This window comes from Anas platyrhynchos, chromosome 4 (genome assembly GCF_047663525.1).
Source record: "Anas platyrhynchos isolate ZD024472 breed Pekin duck chromosome 4, IASCAAS_PekinDuck_T2T, whole genome shotgun sequence".
NCBI classification, from domain to species: Eukaryota; Metazoa; Chordata; class Aves; order Anseriformes; family Anatidae; genus Anas; species Anas platyrhynchos.
The window spans coordinates 29600485-29624606 of record NC_092590.1 but is presented as its reverse complement, the minus strand read 5'-3'; the positions used below and the strand labels follow the sequence as shown (position 1 = coordinate 29624606).

The window sequence follows — 24122 nt, the reverse complement described above, 5'->3', positions numbered from 1 at the left end:
TTCTACTGTCTCGGGCAGGATTGGTTTAATTTTTGCATTTACAAGAAAGCGACTGAACTTTGCTTTGAAAGCATTGAATTCAGATGAAGATTCCAACAGCTGGATTTAATTTTTTTAATTGAAATTTAAAAAGAATTCCTCTCCTATGATGAAGAAGAATCCACTTTGGAGAGCAAGAAACACATGCACACAATATCTGCTGGTCTGGAGAAACTTCATTATGAGCTCCTGCCTAGGCTATAGTGAATAGAAGAAGATTATGGAATACTTTGCTTTTTTGTTATTCTTAGTATTGAATTGATCGGTTGGAAGGGACCTTCAGAGATCATCTAGTCCAACTATAACTCTTCTGCCACAGAACCATTTGAGAAGCATGACCCCAGTTCTCCGGCTGCACCAAATGCAGAAATCTGGTTTAAATCAGGACCTGCACGTGTTACAGCAACTTTTCTCAGGAGAGCCAACCTGCTGTATTCAGGCCAGGCTTTACATTGGGCTTGCTCCTACCCATCTTTGCACCTTACTCACAACTTGGAAGACTTTTCCTTAAAAATGCTCATCATGTTCTTTTTGTAGTTGGATTTCATTGCCTTTTGTAACTTCTAATCCTCGGCTCAATTCATTATTCTGTACAGGCTGAATCACAGGACAGAAGTAGTCCCTAGAAACAGAGTTGTTTCTTTTAGCTCTGTTTCAAAGATGATGTGTGTTTGTACGTACAGATGTATGTAAAATGCAAGCTTCTGACTTCAGACAACAGGTAATGAGGATCCTTTTTGTGATGGGAGATGATGAAAATCTGTTTCTGTGTGCACATCTGTGTAACGGTGCATGAATATATATATGTGTGTGTGTGTCCCCATACACAGCATGAGTAAAAACCTGTGTCTGACTCATGAGGATGACTTGTTTAAAGCAGGTATTAAAGTGCAGAACAGTTTTAATAAGTCCAGCTCTAGCTAGCAGAGCAGGTTCACCAAGGCAACATAGAAAGTTTTGCACAAATTAAAGGAGAGTTTCCTTGCACAGAAACCCAGTGGTGCTGTATTTCTTCCAGCCCACCTCATTGTACTTAATTTGGCTCTGCATATAAAGCCTTTCTTGTCAGTGTTTGAAGGTTTCTGAAGAGCACCATGGTTTGTGGCTGCAGTGACCAAAGATCTAGTGATCTTTTGTAGTCTAAGTGAAGTTCTGAAAGTCTTGCAGGCGGTCACAATATTGTGTGGATTGGGCACTTCCATGCACTATCCATTTGTGTGTAATCTGCGTTTCCTGACAAAACTTTCAGGGATTTTAATGAAAGCATGAGCTACTCGGATGGTGAGTCTGTTGCAAGGTGATGCCATTTGCTTTTGTGCAACTCTGAGGTGCTTAAAACCGTAACTGCATAAAGAAATTGTAGATGAACTATTGATATCCACACTGACAGAAGTGTTGGTGCACAGCTACAGATGTCTGAGAAATTATTCAACCGACAAGGCAACATTTTGCTCTATGAAACGGTGACTGTTTTCAGTGAGGAGTTGGAGACTTCTGTGTATTGTTTTTCACAAAAGTTTCCTCATCTGACATGGCCAAAATCTATGTTTTTCTTTTGTTTTTTATTCCAGTTTCTAAAGCTACCTTGTAATTTTCATATATCTGTCACAATTCTGATATGCCTAGGTTCAATGTCTTTGCCGGATCACATTTACTCTTTCATGTATAACCCCTGTAGCCTGTTTTTTCAGGCACTAAATGGTTTGCCATACTGTTTGGCTGTGTTCTAGGGAGGAAGTCTTGACTTCCTATAAATGTTCAGGGTTTTTGTATCATTATAAAAATCTGGAGATCTGCGTGTAATGTGAAAAAGAGAGACACCTCTTCTATCAGCTTCTACAGACATGAAATCCAATTTATAAAGTGAGACTACGGAAGTTCAAACTATATTGAAAGTACATTATACTGTCTTATGAGTCTCTAGGATGTTGCATGTGGTTTCCATTCTTTTATCTTTAGCAGCTTTTGGAGTTTCTGCTAGAGATTTTGAGGCTATTAACTGTTTAGCATTTTCTTAAGTTGTTCATCAGGAATTTTTGGAAAATGATTGCTTCCATTTTCTGCTTTATGTTAAAACACCCTTTAAACCCCTTCTAAAAAGAAGGTGGGGGAAGAGAAAGGAAAAACTGTAAGTTGTATTTCAGGAACTTTTTTATGCTCATAGAACACAGCTTTCAGAAGAAGAAAAAGAGGGGGAAGAAAAAGCTTAGTTCATGTATATACAACTGAATTAGAAGAGCGTTGTATGCATTTTTGCCCACATAGAAGAAGAGACGAAGCGTGCACATTAACACAAAACCAAAATGGTATGTCAAGCTTTTCTCAAGGAATGAACTTCCAGCTGCTGACTCTGAGGTTAGTTCTGTGGTTGTCAGTTGCCCAGAAACACAGCATCTTGAAGAGTTTTAGAGATTTTAGAAAACTACTGCATCTAAAACTCTAGGTTCCTGTGTTCCCATCCCTTCAATATTTAGCAGTGTGTAAGCCAAGTAATGTCCTGAAAAGTAATGACGTTGAGCTGACTCCTATGAAATACCCAGAAAAACGCGCAGAAGTCTCAGAAATCAGGGTCTCTGTTGCCCTTGCGTTTTCCTGAGTTGTATGACTGCCTTCAGCAGCCAGTTGTAAGCAACAAGTGAGCCTTCTCTGCAGCCCTTGATGGACCGTGGTGCAGGAATCTAGCCTCATGTCAAGGGCATGTCCAGTGGTGTGCAGATCAGTGTGGGGTGGAACCACTCCCAGGATGGTCAGGTTCAGCCCTGACCACATGCACTGCAGTTAGCCCTGGATCAAGGACCTGATTTCAACTCTTAAGAAGTCTTTTAAGGAGAGAAGCAATGCTTTCTGGAGCTTGAGCAGTCATTTTGAAGGACCAGGGCCCTGTAATTGCCTGTCTGAGCTTCAGGGTATCCAGCTGATCTCTGATACCTCACTGGGAATCTCCTGATCACAAACCATCTCCGGGATTCTTGCAGGTCTCCAGAAGTATTAAGAAATATAGACCCCAGAAACACACGCACCAGTGGTGGGTGTTCTGTCTGTTACAGACCTTGGTAATAGTTCAGGGCAGTTATCAAACTGTTATAAATTAGTTTCATATTCTTTTGTTATGCGAGTATTGAGATGAAGCAAGCCATTCCGACGCTTCTTACAAAGATCTGATTATTATCTATAGGCTTGGCTCTTTGCGGTCAAATGTATGACTTAGAAAAAGTGTTGATATTTTTAATGCTAGATTTAGTGTGTTATTTTACTAGAAGGCAGTAAAGTACTGCTGTTTGCATCGTCTTCTAGCTGCAGGGTGCTCCTCCTACAAACAGCCGGGGAAGGCTATTTCGTTTTCACTTTGGACATTCTTGAAGTTTGTTTTACGATACTTCTGTAACTTCAGAAGGTTAACATTCCTGTCGGGTACAAACTTCGGACGTTTGTGGTGGTAGATGGTAACTAGAAAAGAGAGGTCACCTAGGGGCACTTAATTATAATGATTTACAAAAGAGCTCCGTCTGCCAGTAAGGCTAATTATCAGCTTGCAACTAAGACACTGTGCTCACGTTATGTCCTTTTTTGGATTAAGGAGATAGATGTTTGTGCTTTGAGCATTAAAGCCTACCAATGCAAAAGACAGGCCCTGTTTACTGAGTGAATTCTTGTGTGTGTGCGGAACTAGAGGAACTGTTTGCACTGCTAATATTTACAGTCATTTATATTATTTATCATTATATATCATTGATAAAGAGCAGAATAGAATTGGAATGCATTTAAGCAGGAAACTGACCTATAGTAGATGAAAGTTTGGGGCAGAGATTGGGGGAATTATTAGGAACATCGAACATTTTACTAAGTATTCTCCCTTTGTCCAGAAATGTTTGGTGTGTCTGTAAAGTCTCTAGTACTGGCAGAGCAACGTTGGTTGTAGAGAGTAATGGAGGACCGTCTAATCAGCGTGAAGCTGTGATGTTTGGGAAACATTTGTAAAACATGTGAACTGTACCTTTTTAGTCAGTGGAAATGTTTAGAAATGCCGGGACTTTATACAGTAAGTGATATGAGGCAGAAGCAGCTTGTCTTAGACATTAAATTCTTTACAAAGCCATAATTGAATAATACATAATGTGCTTAATGATTAAGAGAAATTGTCTCGATGTGATCACTGATGGTCTTTATGATAGAGGAAGAATCATAGAAGTCTGCTGTCAAACTTCCCGAACTACTGATATTAATCTTTGCGGTTGGTTGTTGAGCTTATTCTCAGATGCTTCCTCTACTTAATTTTATCTCCGATTCCTCAAGATTTTGATTATAGGTTGTCCACTGTTTTGCACAAAATTTAAAACGTCTTTGACAAGAGTCACTTAAAAAGGAAGGAAGTTATCAATGTGATGCATTCATTTCTCAATTAATTGCTCTTAGTATTGGAAAATCCTGGGTTTTCTAAAACCACTGACCAGTGGCGGAGTTTGTGGAGTAATTTAACCATTCATATGTGTTTCATGGTTAGTTGGTAGAGGTAGCTGCAGTGTGCTGCATGAAGAACAGGGAGGTGATAAAAAGCAGTTTTATATTAAGGGCTTTTTTGGAAGATGTAGGACACGTGATAAATTAATGAAAAACATTTCCGTTGTCAGTGTGAGGAGCAGCTCAATGTTTTGGAGTTTTCCTTGAGAGTTCTTGGACCTATACATACAGGCGGGAATTAGCTGGCTGTCCAATGAATTGCTGACCACGTGATATTCTTGTTAGCTGGTATCAGGTCATCCATAGTCAAACCCAACTCATCCCTTTGCTGCTAGTTTCCTAGTCCGAAACAAAGGAAAAGGCAACAAATATTTCCGGACTATTATAATGTAGGCTAAAACTCCTGCAGAAAATTAGAGCAAGTGTTTGTTAAGCCACAACTTATTAAATGGTACTTGGTTGGTTCTGAAGGAGATACCTTCTGGTTTACAGCATATTTCTAGCCATTTTAAACTTTCACTCACCTGATAGTGGTACAGTTTTTCTTGAGGCCTTACTGTGTAAACTTTCTCAAGATTTCATTTATTTTTGGCTTGCAGTCGTCTTGTGTTATTTTTGCAATGTGAAATTTGTACCTTAATCTAAAATTATTAATTCTTCTACAGTTCTGTGTACTGGGAAGAGTTGCTACCTTTGCTTTTCTGCAGCTCAGGCAGTCAAATTATTAGAGATCGGGAATAAAACTAGCGGTTCGGAGACTGTGAGCAAGAAAAGATGTTAAATATGTTTAGTAGTACCTGAAACCTGAAGTATTATATGCATTCATGGACCTTTGCAAGTTGCATGTCAGTGCCTTTTCCATAGCTGTTTAGTGAAAGAAGTTATCCAGTGGGAGAACCATCAGTTTTCCCTTTTAATGAATTAGCTAAATGCTATGAAATTTTGAATTTTTTAGGACAAAACTTGGCTATATGCCAGCACTTCTCATTCAGAAGCCGGGCTATGAACAAATTCTACTGATGTTACAAGATCCTCTCATACGTGAACATCTGATGTCTCTGCTGGTGCCTTGGCTATGTAGCACAAATGTGCTGTGGAGTGTAGCCCACAGTGCTGAGTCTCAAGGGCTGGTAGATGTTGAAACAAGACTGGAATGCCTCATTTGTGCAGGTTTTGTTTGAGAGAAATCCCAAACACGTGAGCTGGAAGAGCTATGGCATGTGCTGATGGATTCCCCAGGCTACGTGGCTGGAGGGCCAGGCTGCAATATATGTGGTCAGATACACAAGAAATGTGGCGTGTGTGTGGCTTAGGAAAAACAAATGTAGCAATGTTAAGTTTTTATTCCATAGATAATGAAGCTGTATCTTTGGTAGTTGAAGTGATTTTAGCTGGTTTGCTCTTAGAATCTCTTTTTTAATTTATTTTTTTTTCCTCTCCCTTCTCTCCCATTCATATAGAACAGTGCAAGTACAGAGAGTAAACATGAGAAATGCTGTCTAGGTATCTTCCACAACATTGGTAGGATTTGGTGTATTCCAGTGCAAAGACACTTTGTCAAGAATAAAGAGAGTTTTCTGTTTTGTTCATAGCTAAAAACTTCAATTGAAGACAGCAGGAGTTCCAGGAGTTCCACCATACCTTTCAATAAGAAGGTTTTTCTATTGCAATTTTTGAAGTCAATGATGCCATTCATCACTGTTATTTAAATTATCTGGGTTTATATGTTGTATGATAAGTGTTGCCTGTGATCTGAATATTTTAAACTTTTAAAAGACTCCAGTGTGACACCAGGGTCATGGAGTTAATATCTGCACGCTCTCTTGTGTACAGTGACATCTTCCATGCATGAAAGTTTCCGTGTTTCCAGTGCTTAAATCTGCTGCATTTAGATGAAAGGTGGTATATTTAGATTTTATGACGTCTTTTCTGGGAATAGAATGGAGATTGACTTATTTCAGTCATGCTATCAAATTCTAATCAGATATTTTTCATTTTCATCACTACTGATTGGACTGAATGGGGGATCTGTATATAAAACCTTTGCGTCTCCAAGTATCTCTGTGACATTTAGAGGCAAATCGCTGGGATACTTAATTCACCTTAAAAATTATTCCCAATTATAATGTACGTGGATGAACTCCTAAATGTAGATTTACAGATTTGTTTGAATGAAGTGAAAGTCACACAAAAGTTACCTGCTTTTCAGAGCTTCCCGTTGCCATTGCTCCCATCAGTTTCAGTGGAATGTCTATGTGCCTGAACAAACAGGTTACCTGTTTGAATTCCTGAACCCATTTATACAAGTTTGGAAAGCCATTGCAGCTTGTTTTTTCTGTGATAAAACATAAATGTAGTAGATATGATGTGTACATACCCAGGTAGCATATCAGGTCCTCTTGTGGCTGCTATATATAGTAGGTAAACTTGCATAATAATAGTGTTGGATAGATGAGCAAAAGAAATGTGGTTGAATTTTTTCCATTACAGCTCATTTTGGCAGATGTTTTCTCTGTTTCCAAAATGACAATGCAACACAGTACAATAGCTGAAACTTAACTGAGAATTACAACAGTTTATTTAGCAGGAACAGTGGCATCTAATCAGTAGGTTTTAGTGAAGTCTTATCATAACTTAGATGTGATTAATGTTAGATAAATATAGCTGTCAGAGCATTTTAAATTGTGTTTTGAGTCTAACTTAATTCCTCTGCTTTCCCTTTTTGTGAAAAGTAGGCATAAGCTGGTAAAATGGTATTTTAGAAAATGAGCAGTGGCTGATGCTAGTGATTCTGCATATAATTTTAGAATAAAGAAAATTGAATTGTTTAGTAAGGATCCAATTCAATGACCAATAAAGGTACAGCAAAGATGCAACTGGTCAGGTGAATATTGTTATTATAACTTAGTCATTCAGGCAGTTGAGTCTTAAGTTCATAGAATGGATTGGGTTGGAAGGGACCTTAAAGCCCATCCAGTTCCAACACCCTGCCATGGGTAAGGACACCTCCCACCAGACCAGGTTGCCCAAAGCCCCATCCAGCCTGGCCTTGAGCACCTCCAGGGATGGGGCATCTGCAGTTTCTCTGGGCAACCTCTTCCAGTGCCTCGCCACCCTCTGAGTAAAGAATTTCTTTCTAATATCTAAATAAATCTACCCTTTTTTAGTTGAAAACCATTACTCCTTGTCCTGTCAACCAACACCCTCAGTTCCTTCTCCTCAGGGCTGCTCTCAATTTGTTGTTTTTTGTTTGTTTGTTTGTTTGTATTAAAGACTTAATTGATTTTAGGGCAGTTGCATTACAAGTGATTGTGTGAATTAAAGATCTTGTTTGAATGCTGTCATTCAAAAGTGAAGTGGACTTGGAAGTTCATTCCTATCCTTCGTGATTACATACTGAAGGTATGGCTTCACAAACCCTCCTTTGGGAGGGAATTCCTCATCAGCAGCGTGAGCCACGGGAGGTCTGGCTGTCAGCTGCTTGTTCCTGGACAGGCAGAACCCTATGTGTGGCTGCTCTTTAATCTGAAGCAGAGAACAGATCCACGTTTCAAACAAACAAACAAAAGCAATCAAATGAAAACCAACCCACCCACTTCTCCTGTAAGGATTCCAAACCTTTGTGCCATTACTACTGGATGTGAAAGGATGGAAAAGTACACAGGCATACTTGGGGATGTCTTTATGAGTAAAGGGGATGTAGTGCCCCTTGTATCTTAAGACCACTTGTTTCCTGAATGAGAGCAGTGGTATTCAATGTATTCTATTTTACATATATTTGCTGCATACCTTTACTTGATCAGCTTTTTCTTTTTTGTGTCATTGATGTCAACACAGCAACATTTACTGCGAGTTTTCAAGGGCTGTATGCTGCTCAGCTGCCACTAAAGTCTCTAGGAGCCACTCAGTGAATTCCTCTCAAATGTTTCTGGAAAATACAGAGGATAGAATGACGTACCCTGACTTTTTGTACTGTGGTAAATACATTTTTATGTGTGTGACAGTGCCTAAATAAATTATGCTCTCAATAAAATTCCATGCCAACAAATCCTGCATGCAGGCTTGAAGCGGGATTTGGATTATTGCTCAGCAATTGCACATTTGAAATACAATAGCTGGAATTTATGTTTACATTAATTACAGCATGAACATAAATTCCTCTGGGTGCTTTCATTCTTCGTATACGATGTTGTCTGCTAGACTTTATTGTTTGTGTTATACGCTGAGAGATGGAAACCATTCTCAGTAATGGCTGCAAACATTTGAGTGCAAGGACCATCATTTCTCAGAAAATCCTTGTAGATCCAGTTGCTTTTACTCCATATTTAATTTTTTATTTTTATTGTGTACAATCAAGGAGAACTGTTGTTTGTAGTAAAATACTCAACATATAGATGGGAGGCAAAATCAGGCTGTTGGTAAATGAACATCATACAGTATTTTACATTAATTAACTAATTTCTTCAGAACAAAGTTGTACTAGAGATGAGGGATGGTATTGATGGTAGCATAAAATAGCTTCTCTTTTTCAGGATCACAGAGAATAAACAGTACATAAAATATGGGAGATGCTTGTAACTTTTCCTGACTTTGGACCAGGGAATGAGGCTTGCCTTTTTCACTTGCAGCTTTCTAAGGTTACTAGAGAAAATCCTGAGCCTGTTGAAGTAAAGTTGCAAGAATTAGAACTTGATTCCTTGCTTTTTACTAGAATTTCACATGCATCTTTTGTTGCCGTGCAGTTGGTGACAACTTAAAGGCGGTCTTCATTAGAGGTCCTCTTTTCAGCATTGCACCGAGAGCCCCAGCTGTATATTCTAGTCCTTTTCCAGCCAACTGCTGGCCTTATATGATGATCCTCGCTGAAGACTTTGTGGACACTTCTGAGTGTTTAAAGCAAGATGTTAAGTTGCAGAGAGGTTTCCTATTAAGGCAAAGTGATGTAATGTCCGTGGAACACCGCCAGCTTCTCTCCGCTTGTTTTATTTATATTAGCTGCATACCAGAGAAAATGCCCCCATAAAACATGAGTGCTTCTTGCTATATTTAGCCAAGCTAATTTACTAATACCAGGATATTATGTTTATATGCAATGGAAATAATTATAGAAAGATTTGGGGGCATCTTATTGAAATAAAACAGGTTGGACTTGGGAAAAGTAAATACCAAGTTTGCTGCTGGTGCATAACAAGACTCTAGGGTGTCTTTTAGCATTTATTTTTGCAGTATATGTATTTCTGTGCTGCAAAGCATTGCTTAACAATCAGCAACACAGTTGAATTAGAATGTTTAAAGAATTCAAAGTACAGAAAGGTTATTTACACTGATCCGAATCTTTGTGTCTTAGCAGTGCAGATATCCTCACGCTTAACCTATGTGACTAAAACCAATCCAGACATACACATTCCAGTCCAGTCTTCTAGCCTGAAGTATCTGCATTCTTCTTCCTATGGAATATAGAGCAATACTGTGCTTTTTTGGTGATGTTTATTAAAACCACTCTGGCATATCTTATGGTGATGATCTTACCTTCTTTGACTTTTCTTTAGCACTACTGAAGTCTCTTTTTTATTGAGGTAGGGTTTTTTGTTTTGTTTTGCCTGGTTTCTGTTCAAATCTTTGTTCTACAGCTGATGGTGCTGATAAATAATCACCAGATTTCTTCCTGCCTCCAACAATGTTACTTCATAATGCTGTTGAACAATTTGACCTTTTCTGTTAATTTTCCTCCTACATGGTGACCCTAGCTGGGTGTGGTGGTGTTGGAACTATGGATCCTCCCTGATACTAAGTCTGCCTGAAAGAGTATTCCCCAGCAAAAGTAGCTGAGTACATTTGTTAGCTGCTGAGAATAAATTAAATGTTAACCTTTGCGAGCGAGCCCATTGTGATTGTGGAACAGTGTGATGTATTGTGGGATCTGCAGTTGACTCATGAGCTGTTAAGCTATGGACAAGGGAAAGAATTGTTGGATAGCGTTATTTTTATCTGCACCAGTGAGGGTGTGTTGGACATTTTGTATGTTTTCCGCCTGGATCTGATTCGCCTGTCTTCGTTTCGAAGCATGTGCTTTATTGGGATGACTTCTGAGGATGCTTCTTTTAAGAGGGTATTCATGCGTTCTGACATTTAGCATCTAATTTACACGCTCTGAACTGCACTCTGGAGGCTTCCCTGACTATCTGGGAGACTGTACTACTCGTGTAAGTGAGATACCAAAGAAGGGATGAGAACATTCCCCTACATGTCTCCTTTCAACTAGAAGAATTAGAGCAATATGACAGCAAACTAAAGTGCTGCAAGGCCAGAAAGAAAAGGTAAATGATCTTCTAGGCCTATCACAAATCAAGAGTAATTCTTCTACACATCTGGAGCTTGTTTTGAAAATATAAAGCTATTTAATATATAGGGGATTTCAGAATGATTGCAAGATTCTGTTGCTATTTCCAAGAATGTGAATCTTTTCTCATTCATTCTGAATGATTCATTAGGGAAGTAGATCATGCTGTTAAATAATCATGAGAAAAAATTTTGAGTCAACTAAGGGTCAAAAAACATTTCCTGCAATTATGAAGTATGTTAATCAAGCCGGACCTTTTGCCTCACAGATTCCACTTAATTTCAAATATCAGATTTTGAACATAAGACAAACTTAAACAAAACAATAAGCCTTGGATCATGAGATGCCATTTCTAGTATTGGGCTCTTGAGGACAAAAGTTCTCCCTTGTGTAGAAGATCAGACATAACTAATGTGTGAAGTATTGCCTGGACTGTGTACAGCAAGAATTATGTGCTATCAATTCTTGCTTAGCAAAGTTTATTTCCCCATTTTTAAAGCTAAGGCCTTGCAGATTAGTTATTATTTAAGTAACTTTCATATTGAAGTCTTGAAATCCATTTGGAAAACTGCAGTCTCTGAAGGTTTATGAAATGACCTAAAAATGTGCAGCTTCAGACAACATTGCCTTTAGGGCGTGAGAATGCAATTAATGTGGTAAGTCAAAGTGCAAGGGCTCATTAGAGTCTTGGCATGCAGAAGAGGATGACTGTAGGGAACTGCACTTCTGTTCTTCCAAACAATAATACTGAGCAGCTCAGTCTTTCTGTGGATCTGGGTACCCACTCTCCCTGATACACTGCACAACTGGTTAGAGACCAGTTTAAGACTTTGCCTTATTTTTAATATTGCCCTATGTGGCAAAAACTGCAATACTTCAGTATGCTGTCTGGTCTCTCTGGCCTTTGATGATTCCTCATTCTACAAAGAATTACCATATGGCATACGAGGTGAAGTACAGTGTGAAGTCACAGGCCTACTGTCTTACACCTAGGTAGCACTTTTGCACCTTGCAAAAGGGTGGTGAAGAAGTGGTGGTAGCCCAAGGGAAGAGGCAGGGAGACAGATGAGAAGACTCTCAAAATAACGAGTCCATAGAGAGAATCATCCTTCACACTTGTGAGATATATTGGGGTTAAACCTTGAAGAATACTTTTTTCTTAGTACCTAGCTTTTTACATACTACCCCGTGATCAAACTGAAGATGAACAAGACACGTTTGTTGCATCTTGGAGGTTTTTACTGCAGAACAGATGAAGGAGTGGAACTAATTGAATTCTGGAGGTCATCTGCAGGCAAACAAATAGTAAAATTTGTACTGTGGTGTATAGAATAGTAAAATCAATGTCTAGGATACATTGACTCTGAACGTGTAAATACTACATAGTATGCATTGTACCCTATTTTAAAATATACTATGCATCAGTATTTTATACACTTACACATTTTTTTTTTCAAGAAAACCAATAAGTTAAATGCAGAGATTGATTAGAGAAACACGTATTTGACCTTCCAGAAATGGAGACTTACACAAAATGTAAAGCCAGAGCCTAGCCTGTTGTGGTCAGCATACTTGCTTTTAAATGCCTTCTAGATTGCGTGACTTAGATTGATACCTCATGCTAGTTTGTACATCTGCTGTATAGCTTTTATGTGTCAGCTATATGGCTATATGTCAGCTACATATATATAGCTGACCTGCCATTCAGCATCACTAACATAGTATTTGGCCACAATAGATGTTTATTACCACACAGTTTACCTGTACAATTCCTTCTTTTGTATGGAATTATGCAATGCATAGCTTACTTCAGGGAAGAAGTCCATACTGCATAAGCCTTCCATAAACAATGTTACTTGATAAATTGAGAAATGATTTGCCTCTGATATGAATCTTCTTTATGGAATGTATTCCCACTCAAATGCTCAAAAGCAATTACATGCCCTGTCATTTATCTGTAAAGTATTCCTTTTAAGCATTTTACCAGAATACACTGTACAGCTAGCAGTTGAAGAAGAAATTAAATTTGCACTGTAATATCAATTAATATATTTACCAGGAAAATATTACTTAAAACGATGTGTTGCCAGCACAAGAAGTTAATTCAACTTGAGCATCTGTGTCCAAATGTGTGTTATTTCAAGATGGTCACTCTGCTTTGTGATAATAGATAAAGGGAGTAATCCTGGTCAGGTCTGCTCAATCTGATTAGGAGCAGAGGAAATTTGGAATATTGTAAAATAGATTTTGACTGCAGTGGCATCTGTGTACTCTGCAAGGTCTTTGCTCAGTAATTCTGCTGGTAGGTGTTTGCTTTTTGTTTTGTAACAAGCAGTGAGGAAGTTACAGTGAGGTGCAGAGCTCAGTCAAGGAGTAAGCCTGCATGTCTACTTTCTCAATAGGATTTGCTGAAGACATCTTAATTAAGTTTATCAAGCAATTGTAATAAGCACCAGTTGATTTTGCGACTTTTTGGGACTTGGCATTTTTTAAATCTCTATTATACACTGGGGAAAATGCCTCTAAAAATGAACAGAATACCTCACGCCCCTGAAAGGGCACATCTGGCCAGGTAAGAGTGACAGCACCCTGTATACTGTATTTTATTTTCAAAGGTAATCCATCAAGTTGGCTGAATATTCATATCTTAAAAGATTACTCCTGCTGCAAAATAGGTCAGAGAAGTGTTCATCAGGCAAGTATCGCTGAAGCTGATGCAAGTTGCTGATAGGAATAAAAAAAAAGGTGATAAACCAAAAAGATGTTTTTAGTCTACAGTAGCAGATGAAGTTATGCATGCTGTTGTAGCCAAGACTACAAAGAGTTCTGTCTTCCAACTGCTACAGCTGTCCTAAGGTCCATCTTGCCACACTTGCAAGTGTTTTCATTTTGCTGAGATACCCTGTTGCTGCTCGTTTGCCAGTCTGGGCTGGCGTTTTCCTTCTCTGTGACTGCTGCGGCCCACAGAGAATCTGTTGGGCATGAATAGACTGAGCAGTTGCCAACTCCTCATGGAAATGTTTGTGTGCAAACACTGAGGACACTTGGGGTATTTTTATATATATATTTTTCCCAATAAAGTGAATAATTCACTTAACCAAGGCTTTGTATTTCAACTGGCCTGTTTGTGGAAGACAGGCCAGGCAGGTTGTCCGTGCCTGAACAAGCTCATGGCTCCAGCAGGAGCCGAGCAGCTAGGAAAGGTGTGAGGCCAGCAACCTGGTGCCTGTTCCAGGTGCTGGAGAGCAATGGCAGTGGAAGTCTGCTGTTTCTAGAGTTAGTGGATGGGATATCCTTCACCAGGGCTTTTAAAAAGGCTGTCTAAGAAGGCACCTGTGAGGAAACATTCTTGCAATAGATGTCCAAATGTCTCTAGATGATACCAATCCCTTACACAGCAGTAAATTCAGATTCACTGGGAGGTGTGCAGCATGTCAAATGACTACACGATTGTTCATCCTTTTAAGTATATCCTTTTTTCTTTTTTTTTTTTTTCCGTTGCCATAACTTTCATTAACATTACCAACCTAGATTGCATGACAGGGACATAGAGCCCTTCCCTGGGTCTTGCATAAGAAATGACTGCATTAGGATTACATTGATTGACTAAATGAAGCAGAAGTTGTGAGTAATATTGTAGAGTTATTGTGGACCAGGCTGAATGATTATCGCTGTCTACAGCACTTGTTACTTCTGCCATAAAAGCTGGTGTATGTTGGTTATGGGTTATTTCTGTGCATATGGAAGGAATTGAGCAAGAACGGTATAACAGCAGAACTTTGTGATATGAAGATGGTGCTGACACCTAAAAGGCCTTATATCGTCATGGTGGGAGGATCTCAAAATTACGTATTTATTTCACATTAAAAACATACCAGTTTTTATGCATTGCTTTTTCTTTCCAATGGTTCCTTTATATGTGCTATTTTGAGGGTGCAATAGCTTCAATGAGTTCCAGTAAAACAGAATACTGATGCATCAGCTGCTAATATCTGAGACGTACATGAAGCAGTAACCTGCTCACATGTCAGAACTGTTTTTCTTTGTGAATACAAAATAGCTGGGAAAATGCCCTAGAATGTAGGCTGTAAAATGACCTTTATTTCTTCAAGTAGTTTTAAAGCGTAGTTTTCATTTTCCCAAAGACACAATTGACAGCACGTCTGTGCTCTTGTAATATCACACGTCTTTTTTTTCCTACCTTTTTTCTTTACTTTTTTCTTTTCTTTTAAAAAACATGCTCTTTCTGACTCCCCAAAGTAGCTATTTTAATACTACAGTCCAGTTGTCTTTCCATGTAACCCAAGGAACAGATAATTGACAGGTATTGAAAGGATGGAGGTTCAGTTTTGAACCTGCTGTAACTTGGGGCTGGGCATAAAAATAAACTAAATTCCCAACTTTGGTGGCCAATACTCATAATTTGTAAAGTATCTTGTTAATCAAAAGTATAAAATTAAAAAAAAAATGTGCAGCACTGAAAAAATGTATCGTACTGCATCTAGAAGAGGAGGAATGGCTGTCAGTCTTCTTCAGCTCACTTCGAGTTTTAGGCTGCTGCAGTTTTTGAAAGTTGAAGTTTATGTTATTTTTTGCATACTTGCTTTGGATATATCCCAGCAAGCACAGAATGTAACCTTCCATGTGGTCTGGCACAATTAGAGCCAGAGACCTGTTTGTGCATTCTCAGGCTAATTCATTGCTGCATTTCAAGTCATGATTTCCTACAGTTTGGGTAAACTGAGCTGCAATCTGGGACTTGTGCTGCTATTAATCCCTCATTACTAATTTACGTCTTAATAACAGACTTTCTGCTTCCTTTACCAGACCAATTCTTGTGGTGTAACCCTAGTGCAGATATGAAGTTTAGCTTTCTTACTGAAGCTGTATTGTGTCTTTATGACTTTTTGGAACAATAAGTGTGCACAAGAGCACAATTTCCTCTCTTTCTGTACCCAGGGTAAATGCGTTATCTTACTGGTGCATGTTTTGAAAAATGTCCCTGCAGTGTTACAGAGATATGGAAAAGGTTCCTGTCTCCAGAAGAATTGCTTGGAGCCGCCTTGTGTTCACGAACTACTGGCACTATCCCTGCTGTTAGTTCCCTTAGTACAGAAATTACCTTGATGTCTTTGACAGATAATCAAACAATAATGGAAAATGGGCACAGCCACAGCTGCCACTTGTTAGGATAGACAGGCTTTTAACAGCCAAATTACAGCAGGATTTCCTTAAAGGTGAGTTCACAAACAATGCAGGCATGATGCAGACATTTTACATTTATCGTCTGCATGTACAAAGCTTCTCCGATGAAAAGTCAGGCTTAGTTTCAGAGAATGCTCATAAATGGTACCTGTGTCAGCCCTAAAACCAGGCTGATCGTCCTCAGAGTATATTAGGGTACAGTGAAATAAGATAACTATAAACACTGCTGTATAGTGACATGAAATAAGGAAAAATTCCAGTTCTTGTGAATCTGCATTGTCAATTTGTTAAGCTTTGAAGGGTAAGCAATAAAAATGTTAAAAGGTTGCAGCTGGTGGAGATGGTTCCTAGTTATAGCTCTCTAGATATTCAGCACAAAGATTAAATTGTAATAGCATCTCTGCAGCCTCCCTGAAATCTCTCATCATAGACAAAAAGTATCTTGGCATGTTTGCAGGGCAGGACCCAAACTGGTGCTGTTTTTGGTTTTCCTCCTCTCCCCTTCCTCTGGCCTTCCTCAGTTTTTGTTTTAACAGGTATTTCCACTCTTACATAAACGTGAACCCTTGCAGGTTGTAAAACAGTCTGTGTTTGTTTCTCATATTTGTAAGGGATCAGCATCAGGGAGCTTAATGCTTGGGTAAATGTATTTGTATAAGACAGCATGAGGGCTGCCTGTGTCTTGAATGCCTTGCAGGTGTTGTTTTTTGTTTATTTTTGTTGTTTAAAAAAGCACTTTTAACATTTCTGAAGTCGAATAAGTATTCAGTGGACACAGTTGTAGTTGGAATTACCTTTGTATTCTGAGTATTTCTTTTCAGTGCAGCTGTTAATTCATTCGCTGCTAGCTTAAGTTGATATTTTCGTTTAATTCATTCGCTGCTAGCTTAAGTTGATATTTTCGTTTTTAATAATTCTCAGGCATTGATATGTCTGGTGGAAAAGTTTATATTAGCAATTTTATCAGGGAAAAAAATCCAGAATTAATAACTATTGTCAAATTTTGCATGAGCCTCCCCAAAGCATTCAGTGCATTTCAATCTCCAAAACAGTAACCATCAGAAGTTCAGCAAATCATTCAGTTCCAACAGTACCATTTATACCAGTAAGACACAAAATGTGGTTGTAGAAAGCAAGTTAATCGGTGTGTTCAAGAGGTAGCTTAACCTGGTGAGTCTGCCATGCCAGCTGCCGAACAGCCACAGATGCAGAAGCCCTGGGAGCGCGATGTAGGAAGGGAACCACAGCGGCTCCCAGCACTTCCAGTTTCCATTCCTTCGCTGCCTGCCAGCTGCCCAGCTGGGCTGCCAAGGAGCCTGAGTGGTCTTAACTGCATCTTAGAGCGTTCTCATGCTAATAAATCATAGTGGAAAATACTCCGTCCTAGATCTTATAAATATCTGTATCTATATATATGTATACCCCTCGAATACTGTGTTCAGTTTGGGGCCCCTAGCTACACGAAGGACATGGAGGTGCTGGAGCACGTCCAGAGAAGGGCAATGAAGCTGATGAAGGGTCTGGAGCACAAGTCTTATGAGGACTGGCTGAGGGAATTGGGGTTGTTTAGCCTAGAGAAAAGGAGGCTGAGGGAAGACCCCATGGTAAGGTACAATTACCTTAAAGGAGTCTATAACAAGATGGGGATTGGGCTCTTCTCCCAAGCACCAAGTGGTAAGATGGGAGGAAATGGTCTCAAGTTGTACCGGGGGGAGTTAGGTTGAAAATTAGGAGAAATTCCTGCACTGAAAAGGTTGTACAACATTGGAACAGGCTGCCCAGGAAAATGGTGGAGTCACCATCCCAGGAGGTCCTCAATAAACGTGTAGATGTAGAATTTAGTGTTATGGTTTAGTGGTGGTCTTGGCAGCGCTAGGTTAAAGGTTGGACTAACTGATCTTAGAGGTCACTTCCAACCTGAATGATTCTGTGAGTCTGCGATATCTACATACATGAAGAAATACATCTGAACATAGATGTTGAGTGGCATGGAAGTCAGTATTACCTGAGAACAGCCTTGCCTCTCGATACAGCATGGTGGTGCCTTAAAGAAGCAAACACACAGACTGATTGCTCTTGTAGAGCTCTGGCACGATTATGTGACACTTAGTTAGAAGCTACATGTAGAGCTTCATTGGAATGTAGGTTTCGTGGAGATGAGCAGTTGTTATTCCAAAATACAAAGTTTTTCTGGCATTAGTTTCAAATCTTAATTTAGAAAACTAGCCCAAGCTATTAAAGTTGTGGTTAATTCTGATTATTTTCATTCAAAGTCTCCCTGTACTTTCAGAGGTATGTCTAGTGTATTTCTGTTGAACTGCACCATCTGCTCCTCAAAGGGTAGGTTACTGGAAGGACACGAAGGGGCTGGTCTGCTTTCACTCAGGAATGATTTGGAGCAGAAGTGAGCCCATTGTTCTCCCATACATGATATGTAGGAGCCTTTCTTTCAAACAAAAATTACTTTTCTTCATCTGCTTTTCATTTGCCCATTTCTTTTGTTAAGATGATGAGGGAGGACCAAGGAGGGCCCAAATCAGGAAATATAAAAAGTTATAACATAGAGAAAATGTGTTAGCCTTGGTTCTTTACCTGTGGTGGTTGGTTTCAATCTATTTCACATACTGTGTTGTAAAACACTGAAGAAACATGAATGCACTTTGTGGCAGACACTACCTGGATAGAGTTCACTGTGTGCAAGGCTGATTGCTGTCAGGGCCTGGGCAGCAGGCACCACCCTGGGAGAAACCTTCCCCCAAGACAGACAGTCTGGGTGGGAGTGGCTTTCTTAAGAGTTTTTGCATTTAAAAGGTACAGGGAGCAGGTTGTGCCTCTGGATCACTTTGGATGCCAGGACTGGGTAGAACAAGCAGCATCAAGCCGCTGTTCTCTAGCAGTATCATGAACCGCAGGCTTAGTGAGAAGGCCAAAGCCAGCACCACCAAGTTCAGTCAGCTCAGTTCAGCTGCTTGCCATTATCTGTCCTTAGCACAGACAGCACTGTCCACCTAGGCAGAGAAAAACCTCTTTCTTCAAGATATAAAAAACCAAAGAGATCTGTAAGGAGCTGATGGTTGCACTGCAAATAGTAGGCTGCTTCCCAGAGGATGTTTTGGGCTTTTTTTCTCCAAGAATCGTAATGTTTTTCACAGACACAGAGATGTAAGATAATCATAAAGCTGGTACATATCCTCATACTGGGAACCTGGGAATAAGCCTGATGGAGACCTTGCAATATGAAGGATTCCTTCCACCCTGAAAATGTCATCTGCTGTCATGTACTCTGCAACCCACTGGTCAGTTCCTCCTGAGCCTTTTTCAGAGATACACAACCATCTCTGCCTATCTCCTGCACCTCCCCTGTTTCATAGCTCTACATCCAAGCCCTTGGCCTGGCCTTGGATTACAGTTTCTGATAGTGGTTGTTGCCTGTTAAGTTCTCAAAGGACAGCTCTATTAATTGTAAAAATAACGTGGTAGAAAAAGGTATCAGGAAGAAGACAAAAATTAAAATGGGTTAAAAAGAAAAATCCGCCTACTGTATTCCAACCAAGTGCATACCTCAGAATATGAATCCTCGAGTAACTGTTACCCTTAAAATATGCCATCTTTACCAGCATCATCAGAGAATATTCTGATATCTGTTTGCTCTGCTTCCATGCAATCAGTGTTTTGCTTTTGAAAACACAGTATTCTGTAGTGAATCACCAAAAAAATGAATGTGTCTAGTCTTCCTTTTGAGTGTCTGTTTTCAAACGTAAGTATTTAGCTCACTCCTTTCATTGTTTAGCACTTAGTTTTTTGACTTAGCTGTGAAGAATTAAAAAAGAAGGGGGACACAGAGCCAGACTGCTGCCGTGGAATAAAAGAGGACTGGAAACCAGGCTGGAAATGAAGCAAGGTGCAGTGGGCAGGCACTGACAAGTGACGCTTGCCCCTTCCACTTCTGTCAGAACTGTGGTCCCCTCAGCAGTCATCTCCCTGCACATGGCAAACCTTTCACTGGCACCAAGAGCGAGCATGATTTGCCAGTGCTATGACCCAAGTGAGAGCATGGCCAGTTTCTGCTTCTGGCAGTCTGTTAACGCTAACCTTGAGGCATTTTTGCATAAGGTTAATGCTGGCAGTGAACATTATATACGTGATCTGGCAGCTGGGGAGAATGGCACATCGGAGAGAGCAGTGCTAAAGGACAGTTTCTTCAGGATACTGTTGTCACCGTGGATTGTGACCCTACAGTGCCAAATCTCTAGGAAGCATGGCCTTTACAGACAGTACTGTTCAAAAACATTCTTACATGTATCTGCACCACTGTGAGCAATAGTTTAAATGAATTTTTATACGACGTTTTTTCCTATGGTGAGCTTAAAGTCCAGCCAGCCAGAACTTCTATTTGCATTAGCAGGTAGAGCACTTTGCCACATTGCACCTGTGGGTCAGTAATAACAATGTTAGCAGTGAGCTGCTAGCAGTAGATATCCAGGTGTCTAATAACAGGATCATAAAGTTCATATAACTCATTTGACTATGGAAGCTAAGGTCCAGTTGGAAAAGTGACTTGCAGGATCAAATCAACTCAGGCCTCCTTATTTTTACTATCTCTCCTTGGTCTGAAATATTTCCTTTCTAGTGCGAATTTGTAGTGTACTGCAGATTTTAAATTGGAGCCTAGCTTCCTACAATTAAAAAAAAAAATAGATCTTATTTTTTATGATACCTGATGCTCCATGCTCTTTTGTCTTTGCTGCTGTAGTTGTGTTGGCTTTGAGGAAACGCATAAATCCCTGACAGCAGTAGCAAGCCTCCTGCTGTGCTTGGAGGTTGCTGTGAATATTGTTGACACAGTAAGAGGAGACTCACTGTCTTCTCTAATGGCAAGGGAAATTCTGACTTTCCTGATGGATTTTATATTCTAGTTTTCAATTCCCTAAAATTTAGCAAGCATGAATTTCCACGAAGTTAGCCAATTGATGAATTAAAAAAATATTAGTTGCTGTATCTTCGTTCAGTTGTTAGCTTCTAAGAGAAGTCAGAGAGGAAAACGAGGTTACAGAAATATTTGGGAAAGTGTCATGTTGCATCTTGCAAGTCACCTTCACGGTAAGTAGAGGAATTCCTAAGGAGGCAGTATGGAAATACCCCAAATTGATTCTAGGTATTCAGTATTTAGTGTCATAAAGAAAAGGAAAACTGACACTGCTCCAAGAGTATCTCCATTTACTGTCACGTCTTGTTGCACCGGGTGTTGCTAGTGATGCACGCAGAAATCCTGGTTCTTAACTGCTGAACAAGTTGGATCGTTCTCCTCCTCCTCAGTCACCAACTGCTTTTCACAGTTAGAAATCTATAATAAGTAGAAAACAAAGAGACACAAGCATATAACTGAAGGTGCAAGGGCTGTGCCTTCCCATTCTAGGAGCTGATAAGAAAAGATTAAGTGTTGTGAACAGTAAATCTGTACGTTTTTGGACCGTGAATCATAACTCCATAAATGCTATTTTTCCTTCTGTTGCAACTAGTGTCTGCTTCAGCTAAAATATTACTACTCTACTTTTTGCATTTCTTTAACTGTTTTAAAACATCTGTTAGAATGTCTGAAATGTTGTATGAAAATCTTGGGTAAGAATACTTGGTACTGAAGAAAGTATTCACAGCTATGGAAGCAGGCCTCTTAACAATATTTATCTACTGCTTGGTTTGCTTTGCAGTGACTTCCTGAAAGTTCTCGGGATTTGCTTTACCCTAGTTAGGATTTTTTGTTATTTTCTTCTGCCTTTAACTGATCAAATTTTCCCCCCTCAAAAAAAAAAAAAAATTAACTGTTCATTCTTATGTTGTTATAATTACTTGGTAAAATTGAAAGATCCACATGAGAAAATGAGTTTTATTCACTGTTGTTTAAACAAGCTTGATGCGTTCCCTTAGAGCATGTGTGCCCTTTAAAACACTTGGATTACAAAACATATTTCAGCTAATTGGAAAGAGGATGTAATTACAATTAAACTAATTTTTCCTGTAATCTCATCCAAAACTGAGCTTTTTTTTTTTTTTTTTTTTTTAATTATCTTTGTTTCACTACTGATGAGGGCAACACAACAGACAGATTGCATTGCACAGTGTTGACTGCTGGGACGCTTTATACCCATGGCACAGCAGAGTTTCAGTGACTGACCTGTGCAGAGCTTCCCCTGCTGTTAATGTCATTGCAAGGTGACACTTGTGAATTGATTAATCTCTTTTTTTCTCTCTTTTTTTTTTTCCTTCTTCATAATGACACATCCCTAGGGTACATCTGCTCAAGAAATTAATAAGCATAGGGCAGCATCTGCTGTTAAAAGAGTAGCTTCTGAGGTGGAGAACATCCCTTTACAAACAAGGATCGTGTGTTTCTACAGGAAAACTTGCTTTAAGATCTTTTATTTTTTCTGCTACATGGATTGATGTGATAACGCTTATGTCTGCTTGTTATTTTTTAGGCAGATTTGCACTTGCTTTGTCTGGACCCTAAGCCGATAGAAGGCTTTGCAAATGGAATTAGTGTTGTCCCAAGCTAATAAACCCTGACTCACAGGCACGCATATTCTTGTGGCCTCAAGTCGAGCTTAGTGTGAGAGCAGAGGAACCTCATGTTTGCCTGCCGACCTTTTGTAGTCATACTCTGAATCTGGTCTTTGCTGCTGCCCAGATTGGTACAGCAGCGCTTCGGTGGCAGGCGCTGTAGTAGTGTGCTTACTTACCATTGACAGGGCCATAGATGGTCATTTGTGTTGTGCTGTTGGCTGGGCACGCAGCCATGTGACTTGGCAATGAAAATAAAAAAAGTCCCAAGACAAGACACTCTGACTTGCTTTTAGCATATGTTGGGTAAACAGGAGCGTTGGAGACAGCTAGCTTTTTTCTATATTCAACACAGCATTTACAATACTAAATTTCCCTTTTTTTTTTTTTTTTTTTTTTTTAAACCTTAACCTCTCTGTAATGAAGAAAAAAATTATGGGGGGTGGGAGTGTTATGATGGAAGAGAAAGTATTTTAAAATGATTTTAGAGGCATTGGACAGTAGGTCTGCAAAGAGTCAGACTAAAGAAACAGAAGGAGCTGAAAGTAGCAGTGTTACAGGACTTTCCTCAATCAGAGGTGACACCAAGTATTTCTGTCATCAGCCAAGAGAATCAAATGATGATGGGAACTGAAAGAAAAAACACTATTGCTTTAGCCCACGTAGGGAAAGGAGGTTCTTACATAGTTCTGTAAAAACTGGAGACTGAGGTCCCACCCATGCCCTGTGGAGTGATGGATTTCAAGTTGGCTATTGTCAAAAAATGAAGTATAAAAGTCTGCAATTGAACTGCATTTGTACTGATATCATTGACTCAATTAAAAAGAATCAGAAAAGCTTTATCTCCTTTTAAGTACTGAAATATGTATTGTTGGTGAGGTAACTTATGTAGCTAGATGATTTATCTTTAGTCCAAGAAAACGGTAAAAAGCAACTGTTAAAGGACTGTTTTTTCAGTTTTCTGTCCCAAACAGCCTTACTCCCCTGTTTTATCTAGAATATCTCCTTTGGCCTGAGATCATAAGCAGAATTATTGTCAGAAAACATTTTCTGGGAAATGTGGATGGTTGGAATATCAAAATTAATCTTAGAATGGAAAATATGATAGTAGCATTTCCAATGTTGTTGCTACCAACAACAGTATACTGTTGTGCTAGAATCATACATTCATATGCCATGCATTAAGCAGACAGCTTCTAAAATTTCTGCTTAAAAGACCTAAATTATACATAAACAATGACACACTTGTATATAATAAAGTATTTATGTATGAAATATACAGAAAAGGTATACGTGCATATGCTGAAGCTTCGTAGACATCTGGAGTATTGAGATAAAGTTATGCTTTCCAGCTGGAACGTGACAAGTTTTAAGCAAGTCAGTCTGATGAATTTCAAGTTGAGAGACCACACAGTTAAACTTGATCTCCGTTTTCATAGGGCCCTTACTTACAGTGCACTCCTGTTCTTTCAGCAGAACAGCAGTTAGAAGAGACTGCTGCAGTGTCTTTAAACCGAGAGAC

The 24122-nt window shown here is 39.3% G+C and overlaps 1 protein-coding gene across 27 annotated transcripts in view; it reads left to right on the top strand.

The window, feature by feature from the left end:
* Positions 1-24122, top strand: part of PALLD (palladin, cytoskeletal associated protein) — a 192978-nt gene that overhangs the window by 129540 nt on the left and 39316 nt on the right. The gene's annotated exons all lie outside the window — the stretch shown is intronic.